Source organism: Photinus pyralis, unplaced genomic scaffold, assembly GCF_008802855.1.
Source record: "Photinus pyralis isolate 1611_PpyrPB1 unplaced genomic scaffold, Ppyr1.3 Ppyr1.4_LG7, whole genome shotgun sequence".
Taxonomy (NCBI): domain Eukaryota; kingdom Metazoa; phylum Arthropoda; class Insecta; order Coleoptera; family Lampyridae; genus Photinus; species Photinus pyralis.
Genome location: NW_022170738.1, coordinates 43,329,024 through 43,348,703, shown reverse-complemented (window position 1 = coordinate 43,348,703; position 19,680 = coordinate 43,329,024). Strand labels below are relative to the sequence as shown.

At 33.8% G+C, this 19,680-nt stretch overlaps 1 long non-coding RNA gene across 1 annotated transcript in view; it reads left to right on the top strand.

Annotated features, from left to right (window-relative positions):
- Positions 1-1,177: 1,177 nt before the first annotated feature.
- Positions 1,178-19,680, top strand: part of LOC116176673 — a 37,400-nt gene continuing 18,897 nt past the window's right edge. The window contains exon 1 of the long non-coding RNA XR_004146484.1: positions 1,178-1,581. This is a non-coding gene — a long non-coding RNA (uncharacterized LOC116176673). The remainder of the gene's footprint in view (positions 1,582-19,680) is intronic.

Sequence of the window (19,680 nt, the reverse complement as noted above, 5' to 3'; positions counted from 1 at the left end):
ATTAATTTTGGTGCGTAGAATCCAAAACAATTCGTACTTTTTCGATCAGACTTCTCAATCAAAAGTTATAGACTAGAAACCAATTTCGAAAGAAAATTCAAAGGGCTGTAACTTTTGAACTGTAGCCCAATCTTGGAACTGTTTGAAATTATGGATTCTACAGGCCACATTCTATAAGAAAATTTTTTTTCCGGGTCGATCTGAGACAATTTTTTTTCGGGCTCAAAAAAAGGCAGTGTAAACCTTCCTTTTTTACCAAAAATCGACTGCACCAAAATTTCTCGGGAAAACACTTTTTCTTATTAATTTTGGTGCGTAGAATCAAAAACAATTCGTACTTTTTCGATCAGACTTCTCAATCAAAAGTTATGGACCAATGTCGAAAAAAAATTCAAAGGGCTGTAACTTTTGAACTTGTAGCCCAATGTTGGAACTGTTTGAAATTATGGATTTTACAGGCCACATTCTATAAGAAAATGTTTAGGAATATAAAAAGAGCTAACCCCATACAAAGTATAACTTGATTTTTTAAGTAGTATTAAGACTTTTATCTAGTATACTATTTTAAATTTTTAATGTATTTGAGTATTTGAATACTTTTTACTGTATTCGAATACTTTCAAAAGTATTCGAATACATTCTAAAGTATTTGAATACTTATTTTTTTAAGTATTCGAATACTTTTCAATGTATCTGTATCTAGTATTCGCTTGTGCTGGACGTAAAAGTATTTAGTATTCAAATACCTTTGATTTGTGTAAAGTATTTACTATTTAGTATTCAAATACTTTTTGAAAGTATTCTGCCCAGCTCTGTCCACGGGCTGCCCTTTTGTCTTTGTGTTTGCTGCCTGAAATGTGAAATAATGTAAAATGGAAGCGTTCTAATTTTGATGTTATATTTTAAACGGTTTGAGCGTGACGAGAACTTTGGCTCCATCTTAATCAGCGACCCTGTATAATCAATAATCATCAAAGCTAAAGTGATAAATAACGAAATTTGAGTTACGTATAAAGTGTTATAAGTGTACGTGTTATACATGTAGGTACAAGCGTTGTATTTATTAAATACAATGGTACAAGTAAGTGGTCATAAATTGATCAAACTGCGATAATTAATTTAGTATAAATAAATCACATAATTAAATTTACGTTACAATATTGCCCTTGTTTTTGTTTGACCAAAAGCAATTACAAATACGGGCCTGAAATGATACAGTTCTTTAGAGTACATTTTACCATTGTTTAAATTTAAATACTTTTATCGTTACAAAACGGCGGTAAAAACTCGGATCATTTCAAATTGGAAACTCTGTAATAAAACACCATCGCATAACCACAGATGGCGCACGTGTCGCAATTGACTGCATTTGTTTTGGCATATTTTTGTTGGGGTTACTGTGTGAAAACAGAAGTCAGTGCTGTTTCGGCGGTGTTGGTGAAAGCAGTTGTTTTTCTTAAATAAAACTATCGTTATTACTACGTTAACTATCGTTTCGATCGAAAAACATTTCAGTGCGGTATTAGATAAGGGCAATAAACCGAGCGGTGGATCGGTTGCTTTTCAGTCAGCAATAAAAAGGTGAGCTAACCTAAAATTTCTTAACGATGTTATTTTGTAATATTATTTAAATTTTTGGTCGGGAGTTTCGTAGATTTACATGTAAAACTACCAATTAAAAATTCGCCTTTAAAAAAGCGAAAGTTTGTTTGTATGGGAAGAAGGTTGCGATTGTTATTGCATTGACTCGGAAATTTCTCACGGTTTGTTATCGACGAAAATGTTGCAAAAAAGATCTAGTTCGGTTAATGTTAACTGGATGATATTAACGCATAGGTACGTATCTTGTCGAAGAGGTGATTTATCATACTCAAATTAATTTAACATTAATTTGTGGAACGTGCCACATTTATGATTATGATTGATTGATAAAGTTCGTGTGTTTTATGTACGGATCGTTTTCACAACCAGAATGAGATGAGTGTGCTAATGCCCAGATGGATTGGCGGTGTCGCCAATTTTTCTTAATACCTGCACTTGGCTTTCGCTCACACTTGTTTAACAGGGTAAATGTTTAAAGCATTCACAAACAATTGACCTTTGAAAAACGCACCCTGTACGGTGGTTAGAAATTTCAGGGAACACGCGTCTTAAAGCCATCTCCAGCTGAGCGATGAAAATTCTAGAAAGTGTACCTAACGTAACTTTAATTACCTGTTTTATTTAATTTATTTAATTTATTTAGTACTTATTAATTATTAATGAATTTGTAAGTATTTGCACAAATTTATAACAGGTAAGTTTTATCACATACGAACGCGAACTACACTAATTATCACTTCGGCATGCACGTTGGAACTTCCATTAAACACGCCTTCCTAGAAAAAATCACGCAACGTTGTCGAAGAGCCCATCCACTGTCCTTTCTTATCGCCGATGACTAATCTTTGATGGACTTGATCGCGCCTCGGTGCTCGCCTCGATGTCTGGGATACTTTTCAGAGCTAAGGCATGCTGTATATTTGTCTGTAACAAATTTTCCTTTTAATAAATTGTATCAGGATTACAGAAACCCAAGGAGTGAAATTTATCACCAAATATCTTCCCGAGTATGGTATTCTTCTTTCAAATAATAATAAATAAAATATAGTGTAAAGTAGTTTCGAGTGTTTCCCGTTACAAATTTTTCTTTTAAAACTTGTATCAGGATCACAGAAACGTAAGAAAAAAAAATTATTTTTTTTTTGTATCAAGATCACAGAAACCCTCGCAGAAACCTAAGGACTGAAATTGATCACCTAAAATTTCCCGTGTATGATCTCCGAGATTTCGCGTGTATACTTTCTTTTTACAAATGTTTCCTTTCAGAAGTTGTATTAGGATCACCATGGAGTACAATTTATCACCAAACATCTTCTTATGTAGGATGTACTCCTGATACTCATAATATCAAATAGAACATATTTCAAGGCTGTTTTGGTGTAGGCATATTTTTTTATTACAAATGTGTGCTTCAGAAATTGTATCAGGGCCACAGAAATACCAGGAGTCATATTTATCACTAAGTACATTCTCGTGTATGATATTATCCTTATACAAGTCGGTAATAATAAATAAATTACATTTACAGGCAGCTTCTCGCGTATTACCAATATTCTCCTGTTACAAATTTTTCTTTTAGAACTTGTATCAGGATCACAGAAACGTAAGAAGTTGTAAGCTTTATTAATTTTTTTATCAAGATCACAGAAACCTAAGGACTGAAATTGATCACCAAATATTTTCCTGTGTATCGTGTTCTCCTATACAAATAATAATAAATAAAATATATTAAAAGGCATCTTACAACTTTTTGTTTCAGAAATTGTATCAGGATCACAGAAACCAATATAGTAATATTTATAATCAAATATCTTCCCGTCTATGATGTTCTCCTGATTCTCGTAATAATAAATTAAACACATTTACGAGCAGCTTCTCTCGTATTATATTCTCCCGCTACAAATTTTTCTTTTAAAAATTGATGTAGGTCTCAGGATCACAGAATTGCAAGAAGGTGTAATATTTATTCATAGGCATCTTCTCACACTTTATATTTTTCTGAAACAATTTTTCATTTTAAACATTTTCTGAAACCGAAGGACTGAAATTGATCATCAAATATTTTCCCGTGTATAATTTATTTATTTATTTATTGTCCCTCTCAATAGGCCTGTGCCTAATTACAGAGTGACAATGCTTTTTAGAGGTGCCCCTGCAGAATGTCTTAAGCTGTTCTATACTATTCCGGTATTTACCCTACGAATTAGGAAAACTGTAGGACAACCTCGAAGTAGGCGGCAGAACCTACGGAAATTCCCATCTCTGCCACAGATGATGTTCTCCTATTATAAATAATAATAAATAAAATATATTTTAAGGTAGTTTCATTTGTACATTTTCTTTTTACAAATGTTTCATTTCAGAATTTGTACTAGGATCACAGAAACCCTTGGAGTAAAATTTATCACCAAACATCTTCTCATGTATGATGTACTCCTGATACTCATAATATCAAATAGAACATATTTCAAGGCGGTTTCTCGTGTAGGCATATTTTCGTTTTACAAATTTTTGCTGCAGAAATGGTATCAGGATCACCGAAACCCAGGAAGTAATATTTATCACCAAATATCTTCCCGTGTATCATTATCCTTATACAAGTAATAATAAATAAATTACATTTAGAGGCAGCTTCTCGCATATTACCTACATTCTCCTGTTACAAACTTTTCTTTTAAAACTTGTACAAATAATAAATGAAATATATTTTAAAGTAGTTTAGCGTGTTTTTCGTTACACTTTTTTCATTTAAAACTTGTATCGATCACATAAACGCAAGAAGTTATAAAATTTATTCATTTTTTTTGTATCAGGATCACAGAAACCCAAAGACTGAAATTGATCACCAAATATTTTCCCGTGTGTGATGTTCTCCTGTTACAAATAATAATAAATAAAATATATTTAAAGGCATCTTACAAATTTTTGTTTTAGAAATTGTATCAGGATCACAGAAACCCATTTATAACCAAATAATGAATTAAATACCCACATTTACAGGCAGCTTCTCCCGTTACAAATTTTTCTTTTAAAAATTGATGTACCAGGATCACAGAATCGGAAGGAGGTGTAGTATTTATTCATAGACAGATTCTCGCGCCTTATGTTTTTTTGTAACAATTTTTCATTCTAAACATTTTTTTTTGTATCAAGATCACATAAATCTAAGGACTGACATTTATTTATTGCCCCTCGTATTCTGGGCTCTCAACAGGCCTGTGCCCAATTACAGAGTGACCCACACAATGCTGTTTAGAGGTGCCCCTGCAGAAGGTATTAAGTTTTTGTATACTATTCTGAGTAGTCGGCAGAATGCTCGAAACTGATCTCCGGAAATTCCCATCTCCGCCACAGATGATGTTCTCCTATTATAAATAATAATAAATAAAATATATTTTAAGGCAGTTTCGTTTGTACATTTTCTTTTTACAAATGTTTGCTTTCAGAAATTGTATTAGGATCACAGAAACCCGCAGAAACCCTTGGAGTAAAATTTATCACTAAACATCTTCTCATGTATGATGTACTCCTGATACTTATAATATCAAATAGAACATATTTCAAGGCGGTTTTTCGTGTAAGCATATTTTCTTATTATAAATGTGTGCTTCAGAAATTGTATCAGGATCACAGAAACCCAAGGAGTCATATTTATTACTAAATATCTACCTTTCCGTGTATGACATCATCCTTATACAAGAAATAGTAAATAAATTACATTTTCGGACAGCTTCTCGCGTACCTATTACCACTGAATTTATATTACCTTATTCTCCTGTTACAAATTTTTCTTTTAAAACTTGTATCAGGATCACAGAAACGCAAGAAGTTGTAAACTTTATTAATTTTTTGTATCAAGATCACAGAAACCTCAGGACTGTAATTGATCCTGTGCATGATGTTCTCCTATTACAAACAATAATAAATAAAATATGTTTAAGAGCATTTTCTCGACAGATTATATTTTCTGTTTGCGAAACAGAAATTGCATCAGGATCAAAGAAATCCAAGGGGTAAAATTGATCATTAAATATCTTCCCGTGTATGATGTTCTCCTGATACAAGTAATAATACATTTACAGACACTTGGTAAATTAAAAAGTAATTGGAGATACAGACCATGCGAGATTGCAAAAAGGAGATTCAACTCCTGACAGTATTCGTAAAAAACCGAAGGAATGATACAACACAAAACAAAATATGCTTAAAGAGTCGCCAAAATTGTATTTCATTTTTAATTTTTTTCTTAAGAACCATAACACGTATTAAGAAGGTCGAAGAAAGAGATTAGCGCGGGAGTGAGAAAACAGGAGGCATTACTCTAATAGGAAGTTTAATTTTAATTGTCTCTGAAAGTTACCAACAAAATTTCCTCGAAGTTATCTTCTCTTATTTCCTCGCTGTTTCCTACAAATTGCTTCAACCCCAAAATCTCATTACACTACCTCCAGAATTTCCTTTAATCTTCCCAGTTTCTGAAAATGTCCGTATATTACATATATAGGTACCGAAATTTCAATTTTCGATTTTTCCTTTTATTTCGAAAACGACAAAAAGTGGACGTCAATAAAGCACTTTTTTATGAGGAATCCAAATATGTTACCGAAAAATTCAAGGGACTCTAGATTTGGAAGTTACAGTAGATAACTTTTTTATTTCTTATGGCAGCCATATTGGATTTTAGCATTTTTTAATAAAGCTCGTTTTTCTGATTACAATAATGTATCATATGAACACTTTAAGATTCTGTCAGAATATGGAAAAACGGTTTCTGCGATGAGTGCATGATCGCATATTACGGTTTTTCAGTGTTATATGAACATATTTTGATTATCTTGGTTTTAAATGTCATTTTACATATCTGAGATGGCAGTGTACTTTTTGGTTTTGGGAAAATTTTATGGTTATACAGACTGTGTAAGGCCTCGTGGTTTTCTGATGCGCCAAACTGGGTATAAATATCAGCCCCACGTTGGGCGCCAATTTATTTAAGCAACTGGTAATAAGTGCTAATCGCGTTTTTATCTCGGTTTTTATTATAACTATAAAATCTACGATTCGTTACGTTTGACTTTTGCTACGCGCGAAAGAGAAATCAATGCCAACGTCGGGTAGCATCTGCCGCGGTCCGTTAAAATTAACAAGAGAGATCAAGAGATTCCGAAAACCCTTAAGACAGGACGAGTGTGTAGGCCGTTAGGCGAAATAAAATAAAAGCAGGCGAGTCCTTCTCCTTAAACGGCGCAAATAAAAGGCTGGAAAAGGAAACGGTCGGATGTTTTTAACGGACATCTGCACGCTTACGTTGTAGGCCCTCCAATAAAATACAAGCTTAATAAATTTCTCTGTTTGCGGTATTGAAACTTTTACGAAATACGTTTCGTTTTATCCTTCTTACTTTCTATTGCGTTCGGTCGAGATTATGACCTTTTCGGTCGAAGTTCTCGAAGGCAATGAACGAAAATGGGGTTACCTTTTTTTGCTATTGATCATTTTCTAAAGTTACTACAGGGTGTGTAATAATAAAATTATGCAGCTAAGGAGGTGCAAAATTTACGAGTTCGTTTCACTACTAATAATTCAACAGACGCTTATTAAACGCCGCACTTTAATTAAAATAATAATTAATTTCAATAATAAGAGAAGTGCCATGCAAATTTATAGCCTGACGCCTGGATTCGTAATAATTAATTTAAAACCGACTTATTTGGTTCCCGATATCGTTTCGTTCGTTTAATTTCAAGCATCACGTTCCCGGTTTTAATTTCATTTCAATTAACGATCCCGTTTTAATGATGGAATTAAAAAGAAAGCGTGCTTGAGTAGAATTTTTCGAAGGCCTGTATCGGAGGTCCCTTGGCAGAGAAATTTGTTTTAAGGACATGATCAGCCACCTCTTGTATCCAAATATACCTACTAAAAAATAAACTTTTATCTATTTTTCGTTATCAATTTGATTTGTTAATTCGATTGTGACAGTTCAGATTTGATTTATTGGGTGTTTCATTTATTTTTATAAAAGATTGATGCAATTACCTAGAGATAAGGATCCCTTTTAATGTTTGTTCGTCCTGTAGCAAGGTGTTGATTGATGTGTCGACTTGATGGGCGTCGATAATTGTATAATTTTGATTTGTTTAAAGAGGGAACTCCATTTAAATACCTTAGTTAGCATTTAGAAGGGACCTTTTTGCCTCGAGGCCGAGTTGCTGTTCTTTGACATATTGAGAAGACTTAAAAGTTTTCTCGAAGTCAGCGAAATCAATCCGTTTTTTTTTCATAGAAACAATATTGTATTCCGTTTTGAACTTCACTTTATTTCGTGCTCCGCGTCCCATTTTTAATAACAATTCGAAGCACAATAAACCATCTTCGGACCCTATGTGTATAATATAATATAGGTAATAGGAAAACTATTTTTCTCTTTTTCGTTATCAATTTCATTTGTGACAGTTCAGATTTGATTTATTGAATATTTCATTTATTTTTATAAAAGATTGATGTAATTATCTAGAGATAAGCATCCCTTTTAATTGTCCTGTAGCAAGGTGTTGATTGGCTTGTCGAGTTGCCGTGCGCGTTTTTACGTTAAAGTTAGATGGCAAAGTTTTTGCCTTTCGTCGTATAGAGAATTCAGTACGTGGTAATCAAGAGTCCAGCCAAGTTCGGGTTAAAATTTTGAAGATTTGGTACGTAACAGTTTGGGATAGCAGCTGTAATTGAAGCAGTCGTCCACGTTAAACGGGCAGCCATTCGGTTCATCGGTCGAGTATTTGCATTCAGCCAAATTCAGATTTGAATGCAAGAAATGTTTGTCTGAAAAAGAACTTTGTTTATGTGAAATCATGCAAATCGTGTTTATTCGATCCCTTTAACGATTCAGATAGATGTCTCATGCTTAATTACGATTAATTTTGTTGGACACCTTTAAATTCATTTTCAGCACGGCAAAAAAGCATAATGTAAATCACTAAAAATAATTACACCAAAACTTTCCACCTCCTACTACCGTTTGACTGGACTATACCTCAAAAAAATTTATTCTAAAAAAAGAACAAAGTCTGCTGTGCATAGATCTTCTTGGCGATATTTAAGGGTTGATATGTTGTAAATTTAAATCATCCCCAACACTTTAATAATTATTCTCGAAACATCCGTTAACTGAACGTGTCCGTTACAGTTACGCCTACCTAAAACAAAGAATCAAATAAATTTAAATAAAAACCTGTCGTGTGGTCCAAGTATAAAAATCAGGGAAGCCTTGATCGATAAATTAAAAAAGGTGAATTATGAGTTACGTTGAATAAAACTTTATTTGGGAAGTTAGTGTTCTGTGATTTGTTTATAATGTAATGCGCTTACTTAATTTTGTGTTGAATTTGGACTTTACTTTTTAATTTTTTGCAGTTACTTTGGAAAACAAATCACTACTTATATCATACTAATTACTAAAATTGCACGATTGCAATTTAAAATCCTTTAGTTAGTGGACTGTAGGTTATCTTTGGTCGTTACATAAATAAAAAAATTAATTGGTAAAAATTCAATATTGCGTCAATTTATTTTTATTAATTGACTGCCTAAGTGGTTAAGCAGAGTTTTTATTCTTTATTTACCGATGACAGATAACCTATGATCGACTTAGCTTAAATTAATAAATAAAAACTCGATCTACATTCAGGTATCACCACTTATTTTTTTTTTTTATTTTAGCAATGCACCAAAAATACCATATTTTTTACGGTTTTTAAATAGTAGGCCATGGATTCATAGATTTTTTTTATCGCACTATATACTTCTATTGATGTACGAAAAACACCTCCCCATTTATGCTGTTAAAAGCATTGCCAAAATCTGTTGTAAACAGGCGCACAGCATTTGTTAGGCTCAGTAATCCGGGTGTGCACTCCCTGAAAACGTGCACCTTTTGTATTGGAAGCAGAAATACCTACTCGCAGAGTATGGTCTCCCAAGGGAAGAAATTTCGAAAGCCACCTTTAATATGCAAAAAATCGAGTATATAATTTTGGAAATCTGGTCTACAAATTTCCCAAAATGTTTTGGAAATGTTTAATATTTTTGAAAAGTTTTTTGTTCGTAATGGACTTGCTTTGGAGATATGTTGAAAATGTGTAGATAATTCTGGATTGTTTCAAAAAGCTACGAAATCTGTTGAATGTTCTGAAAATTGTAGAAATGTTTCGAAAGTTGAAAATAAAAACATTCTAGCAATATTCCCAAAATGTGCAGGAAATGTCGAGAAATAAATAGTAAAAAATTGTAGAATTCAATTATTGCAAAAATATTAGGAATTTTTTGAAAATGAAAAATGTTTTGGAAATTTTGCGCATTGCATTCTTCACGTAACTAAGTGTTGCGATCAAGAAACTGTAATTTATACAGTGGAAAATCTCACATCCTTTTTTTGAGGGGGTACTGTAACGCACTCATTTTTAGGTAGATTTAGTTTATATATCACTTCCAAGAAACACTCTAACTTTCGTAATTATGAACCGACCAAACTTTAAGGGTGGCTGTAACTCATAAATTTCCGCCATATTGGAACAAAATTTCGACATTTCAACAAATAAATCTGCCGGACACGTGTCCCACTAGGAGAATTCTAAATTATTGCAATATAATTCAATTCGGTTTTCGACGGCCGGTTTTGAGAGATCTCAAAATCGCATTTATTTTTAAACGAATGCTGTAAGGGGTAGCCTATTGAAATAAAAGCTCCCACAAACCGAGATCAGCATAACCATAAAGGGTTAGGTTTTACGACTGCGTATGGTATGTCCCCATTAAAGTTCGCGTATAATTGTCACTTTACACGATAACAGCAAAACTAAGTTAGCGCTATGATAAACGTCTAGTCTGGTAAAGTTTCGGGTACAAATTAGTGGAATCAGCCACGTTTGAAATTGTGCATTGTGTGTAATAAATGGCACCCATTAATTTTCCATTAGTTTCCCAAAACGAACGGCTTACCCCATTTCGAATGCCACTTTAATATCTGCGCTAGAGCCTAGAGATACGGGAACAGGTCAGTAATCAGCGTAACGAACGTTTCGCGTGCATACGGGCGACTTAAAGAGACTCACAAATTTGATTTTCCAGATATTTGTTGACAAAAGCGCCATTGTTCCCGAGTTCTAACCCCGAAGCGTTGTATTTCAAATTATGGAGGTTGCGGGGATTACTTGGTACGGTCTAATAGTTGATCTAGGGATTCGTTTTTGGGATTAAAACGTCGGGAAATTAAATCTAAGCTAAATTAATTGAAGGATTTTGCATGTGAACAGCGAGTTCTCGTGTATCATTTTTTGGAATCTATCCCTAAGCTTTCAAATTAATAAAGGAGTTCCCATCAATTTGCGTATTCTTTCACCAAATTTTTAACACGCAACCCATGTAAATTTATCAATTACCAATCAGATTTTGCATATTTCATGTGAAGTTAGCAGTATACAGCTTTAAATATGCAAAAATATGCACATGCACAAGCAAATCCTACTTTGGGGTGTTTGGCCGCTACTGATATCAAATCTACACATATCAACCCTTACTTAAACGTCGCCGATAAAATTTACACGCATAAACATGCATAGACATGCTTTGGAAATACAAAAGTGTTCCAATTTCGATGCCCTGATCGGAAATATTGGAAAAATTCGATTGCGCATTACCACTTTGATCTATTAGAAAGGGGCACTATCAAAAAAGAACCAATTCCATTTGAAAAAGTTCAACTTTATACCATAGGTTGAAATAGAAAAAAGGAAAAAAATCAAACCGTAAACGACCTTTGGTAAATGTTCATTTTCTTTCATATGTTCGATTTCGGCGGCTGCGCCGCCTCACCTCGTCCACCCTAACACTTCAAAGGAGTGCGACCATAAACACCGTGACACGAGGTTTTCGCGACCGTGTACCACTTTTTTGGAAAGTTTCTAATACCACAAACAATCAATCGAGCTAAGTTTGTTTTTGAGATACAGGGTGAAAACGAAAAGTTTGACTTTTTAGGATGTTATCATATCTTACTACCCATGTAAGATAGAAAAAAAGGTAAAAACTACCTACTTTAGGTATTTCTGTATAGAATTCGACCACCGTTTTTAACTTCACCCAAAGTTGGTATTTTTTAAATGCAACATCCTGTATATCTTAACGCCAATTCTTTGGATTCGTTTTTCTGATTACATTAATGTATCACAACCTATATTTCTTGCATATTATATATCATATTTTTGAAATGACATGTTTTTACCGTCAGCCATGTTATTGATTTTGATCGAAAAAAAAAGAAAAATCAACTTTCTATACTTAGCTAAATGAAAATAAACAGTTTAAAATGGTCTAGTAGACCTGGTTTTATTTGGATAATCTATTCTTTTCACGGTTAATTTTAACAGTTCGCATTTGAAATTGTATTTTGTGTTGGGTTTATAAATGAAAGGTTTAAATTGTAAAATATACGGTGAAGTTATATCATTAACGAACCGTTTGCAAACCAATGTGTATACGAACAAATAGTCCATAGAACAACAAACTTTGTTCTGGGCAATTAGTCATAAAATTAGCCGCACAATCATGAAGAATCGCTGGAAAATATTTTCAAGTTCTAAAAATGACCACCAGAGGGCGTAACTGCCATCTTAAATTTTAAAACTGCATTTTCTTTAAATTTCGCATAATAAACTAAACAATCTTTTTTCACATTTTTAAAGAGAACCAGTTTATCTATCATTTTCGTAAAAACAAAAACTCAGTTATTTTAAAAACCTTCCTAACCTCAAATATTGGGAAAATGAGATTAATTAATTAATAATAAAAATGCTTAAATTGCATCTTAAATTTACTTTTGACGTATTTCCGATATTTTTCGGTGGCGCGAAAGATTGTTTAGAAAAGCACCCTACACTTTTACGTAGGCCTTGGAAAATTAAACAAATGAAACACGATGCATTATAAAATAATAACAGCCGTAATTTATAAATTATTCCGCTGTGTTTACATTCAGAAAGTGCAGTTTTTTGAATTTGTAATCTTTTCTAAAATGCCGATTTCAAACCAAGAAGCATTTTTTTACCTCAATCTCCTTTTTGGCTGTGGTATATATAATCCCACAGATCAGTTCGGGTCGTATGAATGATTTCGCGCATGTGTTTATTTAGTTTGCAGTGCCCTGAGAGTATGACCACCAGTAACCTCAGGTTCTTCCTTGATATCCCTGCGCAAAAAGGCGCAAAGCTACAAGATGATCCTTTGATTTGTCCATCCGTCCGTCCGTCCGGACCCACTTTTGCGGTGTTGAATTGTTTGCAATATGTACCCGGGGGGGGGGGGGGGGTGGGCAAAAATTATTTCCTGAGATGCTGTTTCTGAATGTAAAACGTGCATAACTGTTACATGCGACAACCAATTGGCCTCAGAAGTTGCATACGCATGCCTTTAGTGGCGCCAAGTAACATTTTTGAAAATGGGGGGAGGTGGGAAGGAGCACACACGTTCTTCTACCCTTTATCGTATTCTAATGAAAGGTCTCGCCGAAATGAATTGCTTTGTAGAAACTATAAGTTTCCTGCGCGACTACATTTCGAGATCAGTAGGTGGCCGGAGGGAGGAGGAAGGGGGTAGAAATTAATTTTATCTTTCATGGTATTCCAATTAAAGGTCTCAACAAAAGGAATTAATTTCTACCAACCACCGCCTCCTCCTCCTTACCGCGATCGGATATAAATCATTCCTTATATCTCAAGAACAGATTCTCGGAGGAAAGCACCCACAAAAGCAAAATTAATTATTTGGACAAGACATATTTATTGGGGAAGTCTCCCCATTAAACATCTAACAAGAAAGCAACATCGATAAATATATCAGGCTCCTATGTACAGGGTGAGTCAACGATTGCGCGGAGAATGCCTTGAAGATAAGATTTTTCGATAGAGTGCTTTTGTATTATGATATGATTGAATATTCTCCACATTTTAGAAATATTTGGAATTATACAGGGTGCGCCCACGAAGTAGGGCGTCAAAATGGTACATTTTTTTAAATAGAAAACCCCCTTTATTTGAATGCATTTTTGAATTCTACGTGTAATTGTATTTTATTATATGGTTCATATCCGAAAAGCTAGTAGTTTTAAAGATAATTCGATTATTAAAAAAAATTGGACATTTGCAAGCGTCAGTATATTGTCAAAATTATTATTTCAATTTGGATTCCAGGTTTTATATAATTTCATCCTGGATTACAAAAGTCAAATAAATACATCTACTATGAAACATTAAAAAAATAGCTTACAGGGTGTTTTTTTGTAGATCCAAAGTTAAAAAACTTCATATTAAAAAATCTCACTTTTTTTTTAATGAAACACCCTGTATATTTTTCTGTCATCTTTTAGCTCCTCCAAAAACCTTCAACTTTTGTTAATAATGTCCTATGTCTATCTCTGATGGTTTTCGAAATATCTTGGTTTTCCTGGTTTTTATATTCTAATCTTAAATAAGTTATATGTAATTTACATAATAGTGAGGTGGCCATGCACCTGTATACAAGGTCCGGCACAAAAGACGGCTGTTTTTGAAAGAGCTAGTACTCTCCACCTATTCCGGCGAGAGAGGTGAGGCGGCTGCCGTATGTGCTGCATCAAAATGATGCAAAATTTTAGATATTTTAGGAAAAAAGTCATTTTTCTACTTAATCATGAATCGTACGCCCTCTAGCGGCAAGTAAGAAACTTGAAAATAATTTCCAGTGATTTCTCTTGGCTCCTTTTGTTAACCAAATTTTTTTCCCGAAGCTGTGCAATTAACGGTTCCATAGATATGGCCTGTGACCATTATTAACGCGACACCCTGTACGCCTGTGTGACCTAACGACAGACGTGGTATGACTGCCGAGACTTTACATGCCATCCGAAGCTGTAAGTCAGGAGATGTTCTGCGCCACTAAAAACGGGCAAGTTGTGGGATTCGAACTCACCGTCTGTGAGGTTAGAGTCCGAGTCTTAAACCGTTACACCAAACTCACTACAGATTGACATTAATCAAATGATATAATTATTGAAATTTCATATTAAAATAGGATTTCGGATAAAATTTTATGTAAAACTCGTCAGTAAAATGACATTACTTTACTCGGCCCCGAAGGGTCCTCGTGCTTCAATATTTCCTAGCCAGTAAATCTAAATGACTATTGTTTAATGCAGCTACCCGCAGTAACAGCAAAACGTACATAACAGGATGCTAGTAGACTTACCTTATGAATCAATCAGCAGTGCCTTGAGCAACTATATCAGGCTCTAGACTCCTAATGTCATGGGACGGCTACGAGCGCCACTCGGCGATAACGTGATTCGTGACCGAAAATCCCTTTATCCCCGAGGAGCGATCTCATAAACTGGCTGGCGAAATGGATGCTTTTAGCGCGGAGTTTTAAACGAGACGGTTATGCTTTCTCCCAATCGTCCGATCGCTCGCTCGATGGCTTCATGTCCATCGATTTACAAGAGAACAAGAGAACGGATGGGCCGATTACGATGAAAATTTTGCCAGGTAGATTCTTTATCAAATTTGTAGAACGGACTTCATGAATAGGCAATGTATTTGAACGTCTGTGTGCCTCAGTGGTAGAACGTTGGGCTACATAGCCGGGAGGTCGGGTGTTCGAACTTGGGTTGAGGTAGGAATTTTTCATTTGTGGCAGAAATGGGAATTTCCTTAGATCAGTTTCGAGCATTCTGCCGGTTACTCCGAATTAGGTTTTCCTGCATGAAGTTAGCCATTTTTACAACGTTTTGAACGGTTACACCTAGGTTTACATTGGCATCACCAACGAGCACTAACGCCGCTTTGTGTAAAGATTGAATCGATTTTCTCAAATGCTGGCATGAAGTTAGCAGGCTACAGATATTTTTTTTACATTGGAAATATTTTCACGAGTGTTTTCGTATATATGGGTATAAAGTAATGAGTTTCGTTCAAGCTGAGAAAAGACAACGGTATCACATCCCGAATTTATGAACGGTAAGGATTCACAACCTGTACGTTGTAAACGATTTAATGGAAATAATCGAAATTATACTTTTGTTTCAGCATTTTGTTGATCAACCTGAACGTAATTTACTTAAATCCCACTTTACCCTTTTTATCCAATCGTCTTGTTTTTCAATTATAACAGATTAATATCGGGAAATCTGGAATTCCCAGGATTTCCAAAATGTACGTTCTCATTTGAAAGCTCGCCGTTTCGCCGTAGTTTTCAGCTTTGTGTTAGTTAAATGGCACGCGCAAAAAATCGAGCAACCCCGCGAGCGCCACGACGACAAAATATAAATTTTGCGGGCGCAATTCAAACGAGCGCGAATATTTATCGAGCGACATTATTTCTCCGCAACCCGACATCAAATAAATTCCAACCTCAACTATTTCAGATATGTAATAGTGACCGCGGCCGTGATTTTTCTTTCTCTTTATGTTCAGTAGAAAATTTCAGCTCGGAAATGAGCGAAACCCCGTTTTTTATCCCTTGTTAATTTGAGTAATTCATGTTCTGAAAGCAATTAAAAGCGGGCGGCTGTTACATTTTTGCCCGATTGCTAGGATTAAGGGTGTTTATAAGTCCTCCGAGGCTACATTTAAAAAATCTGGGAAATATCAGCGTCGTCGCGTACTTTTTACGTTGCACTTAGTAATTGCATAACGCTCTAATGGATTTAATTACAAGTTTGTACAGTGCTTCCGTCTTATTTATTCGTTTACAGTATAACGGTCAAGTTTGCAGATAAAACTTTCCAAGTTGTAATTCAAAAAAAATCGTAGTCTTAAACGATTAGCTTTCTTTGCACTAAAAGGACACATGGCCTCATATAGTAGTGCCGATAGTTTTGAATAGTTTGACCTCAATCCATAGGCGGAATGAGTTTTCAATATCGAAAGCGATGTTACATTTTTACCATTGTGTTCATTCACATGTTACGCCACTGACATTCAGGGACATTTCGGATATCCCATTTGGTCTGCTATATCGCATTAAATTTGTGGGTAATAAAACGTAGAAATGTGGCAAAAATGTTGGAAATGTTGAACAACTTGACAACTTGGATGAACATACATTAAAAAAAACTGGCGAACTTTTTCAGAATCCTTAAAAAATTTGGGAAAAAAGCGTCAAAAATTTTTAATAAATGGAAAACAGTATGAAGAAAATTTTTGACACGTTTTAAAATTTTCAAAGCGTGTAGGAACTTTTTTTTAAATATAACCACAATCACTTAGACATTTTACGTTTAATTTTAAGAAACGTGTAAGAAATTGTCTCAAAAATGTACAGGAAATGTTAATTTTGAGACAATTGATTCGAGAATCTATAAAAATATTTCAAATGAAGCATGTTAAAAATATATAGAAAATTTGGATATGATATAGACATTTCAAAAACATTCGCCAAATGTTAGAACTGTTTCAAAAACGTATAGAAAATTTCAGACAAATGTAAAAACAATGTATTTGAAAATTTAGAAAAATTACTTCAGGAGGGATAGAAATGTAAGGGAAATATTTCAGAAACGTGTCTCAAGTTTTGAAAATGTGTAGGAAATTTTGGAAATATTTTAAAAATGAGTAATACAGGGTGTCCTATTTTCGACACTTTTACAGGGTATCTCCGTAATTGTTAGTATTGTCAAAAAAGTAATATGGATAACGTGTATTTTTTTGGGGTCAAATTTAAAATGATAAAATCAAAATTACAAAATATTCGTTCGCTTGACATACGGGGAAAATTGAAAATTTCGGAATGATCATAAGTAATTTTTTTTGTTAATAATTTTTAGCTCGATTTTTAGTTAAAAGAAATACAAACAAATGTTTATTATAAAAGATTCGAATTATCGGCCGTTTTCAAAATAAGTATACGAGGTTAAGTAAAAATGTTATTGGCCTTCATTTTCTAAATGGAACACCCTGGAACAACCTATATATTTTAATCTAAAACGTAGCATATTAATGTCTCATTTCAAAAAACACACCAGATGATATTCAAAAAAGTTTAAAGTGATTAAAAAAAGATTGATTCAAAAAAATTTCAAAAACATTTTCTAGTTTTATTAATCTTCATTTAATGAACCCCCTATACTTATTTTGAAAATGACAGATTATCATTATACCGGGTGACGGGTTAGGCAAAAAAATTATCAGACCTCACTTTTGTCAATGGAACACTCTGTATATTTTATCTAAAAACATAGCATGCAATTCTTGTTTCAAAAATCGAGAGGGCAATATTCAAAAAAGATAAGTGATTCAAAAAATTAAAGAAAGATTCAAAAAGGGCAGATATCGAGATATATTCTTTGACTCCGAGAGTGCATAAGGTGCATTCAACCCCAATCGGAGTGTACGAAGGCCCAGGAGAGCTCAGCGCCAGCTCGGGCCGGGAAGCCCCCCCGTGAGTTACCTAATTCATTGGCCATCTTAAGAGTGTGTTCTGACCAACAATTACCTCCCATTCAATTAGTTACGTCCCTTGTTAAAAATACCATCCCTTCAGCGACGCTTCATTACATTTCCTTGAATCTTTTTGAATCAATATTGAATTTTTTCGATTTTTCAGTACTATATTTTTGAAAAGAGAAAATGAGGTTAAGTCCGATAAATTTTAACCTAACCCCGTATGCTTCTTTTGAAAATTGTATATGTATATTTTAATCTAAAAACATAGCATATTAAATTCACTTTCCAAAAACAGTCAGACGGATGATTACATGTTTATTTTTTATTTTATTTTTATTTATTTTTTGTTTCAATTCGGTGTATACCATGCTTGAATCCCCACGCACAAGCTCTGCTTTTGTGGGTACTATTATTTTATTTTTCTTTTGCAATGTTATTGTAACCGTATACACTTATACTTATATATAAAATAAAATAAAATTTCAAAAAAGAAGTGATTAACAAATTAGAGAAAGATTAAAATGATTCAAAAAGATTTTTTAATTTTTAAATCTTCATTGAATTCTTTTAGTATTACATTTTTGAAAAGCGGATTTAATATGTTACCTTTCTAGATTAAAATATACAGGGTGTTCCATCTAAAAAATGAGTTCAACAACCTTTTACCTATCCTCGTATACTTATTTTGAAAATGGCAGAATATAAGTATATATTTTTTAAATGAAACAGCTTGTATGTTTCAATCTTAAAAAATACCATATTAAATTCTCTTTTAAAAAATGTAACACATTATGGAATAATTTACAAAAAATATAAATTGATTCAAAAAATTAGACATGCAAAATGTAAATGGATTTAAAAAATTTCAAAACGATTTTTGAATCAATATGAATGTTTTTGAATTTTTTTACTATCAAATTTATAAAAAGTAAATTTATCATTTTAGATGAAAATATACAGGGCGTTTCATTTAAAAATTCGGTTAAGTCCGATAACTTTTACCTAACCTCCATATACTTACACCCTATAAAAGTGTGCAAAATGGGACACCCTGTATATTAATGTATCAAAAATGTCGGCTTGTGTGCACACTAGTTTTTCCGTGGCACACGGAAAGACAAAATTAAAATTTTTAAAGACTGCTCTAGAAAGGGCGAATCTCGGGGCGAACAGACAAGATGAAAGTTACATATCGTCACTAATTTTGTTGGAACCGTGTCATTGGTTTTGAAGTTATCGAGAAATTTTGTTAATAACGGGTCTATGGGTCGGTTCGGATTTATCATACTCCTCAAACTTAGTCACTAAAACGTTTGATGGATCGTAATGCGGTACGCTTTGGGACGAAAGCGATAAATTTGTTCTCAATTTGGCGTTCAATATCCGAATGGGTTTAAAATTACACCTTAAGAGTTCATGAAGTGGAGTAAAATCGATGCAAAGGTCAAACTTTTACTATCCGACATAAAGAGTGGAGAACGCTGGATTCTAATTTTACGTTTTACTTGAAACAATTTCTCATAGTAAATTGCTCGCTCTCGCTTCGTAAGTTTTTCTTTTTTCCGTCGTCCGGGGCGGTAGTGTGCTCTCACTTCTGGTCCGAGGCAATCAATTT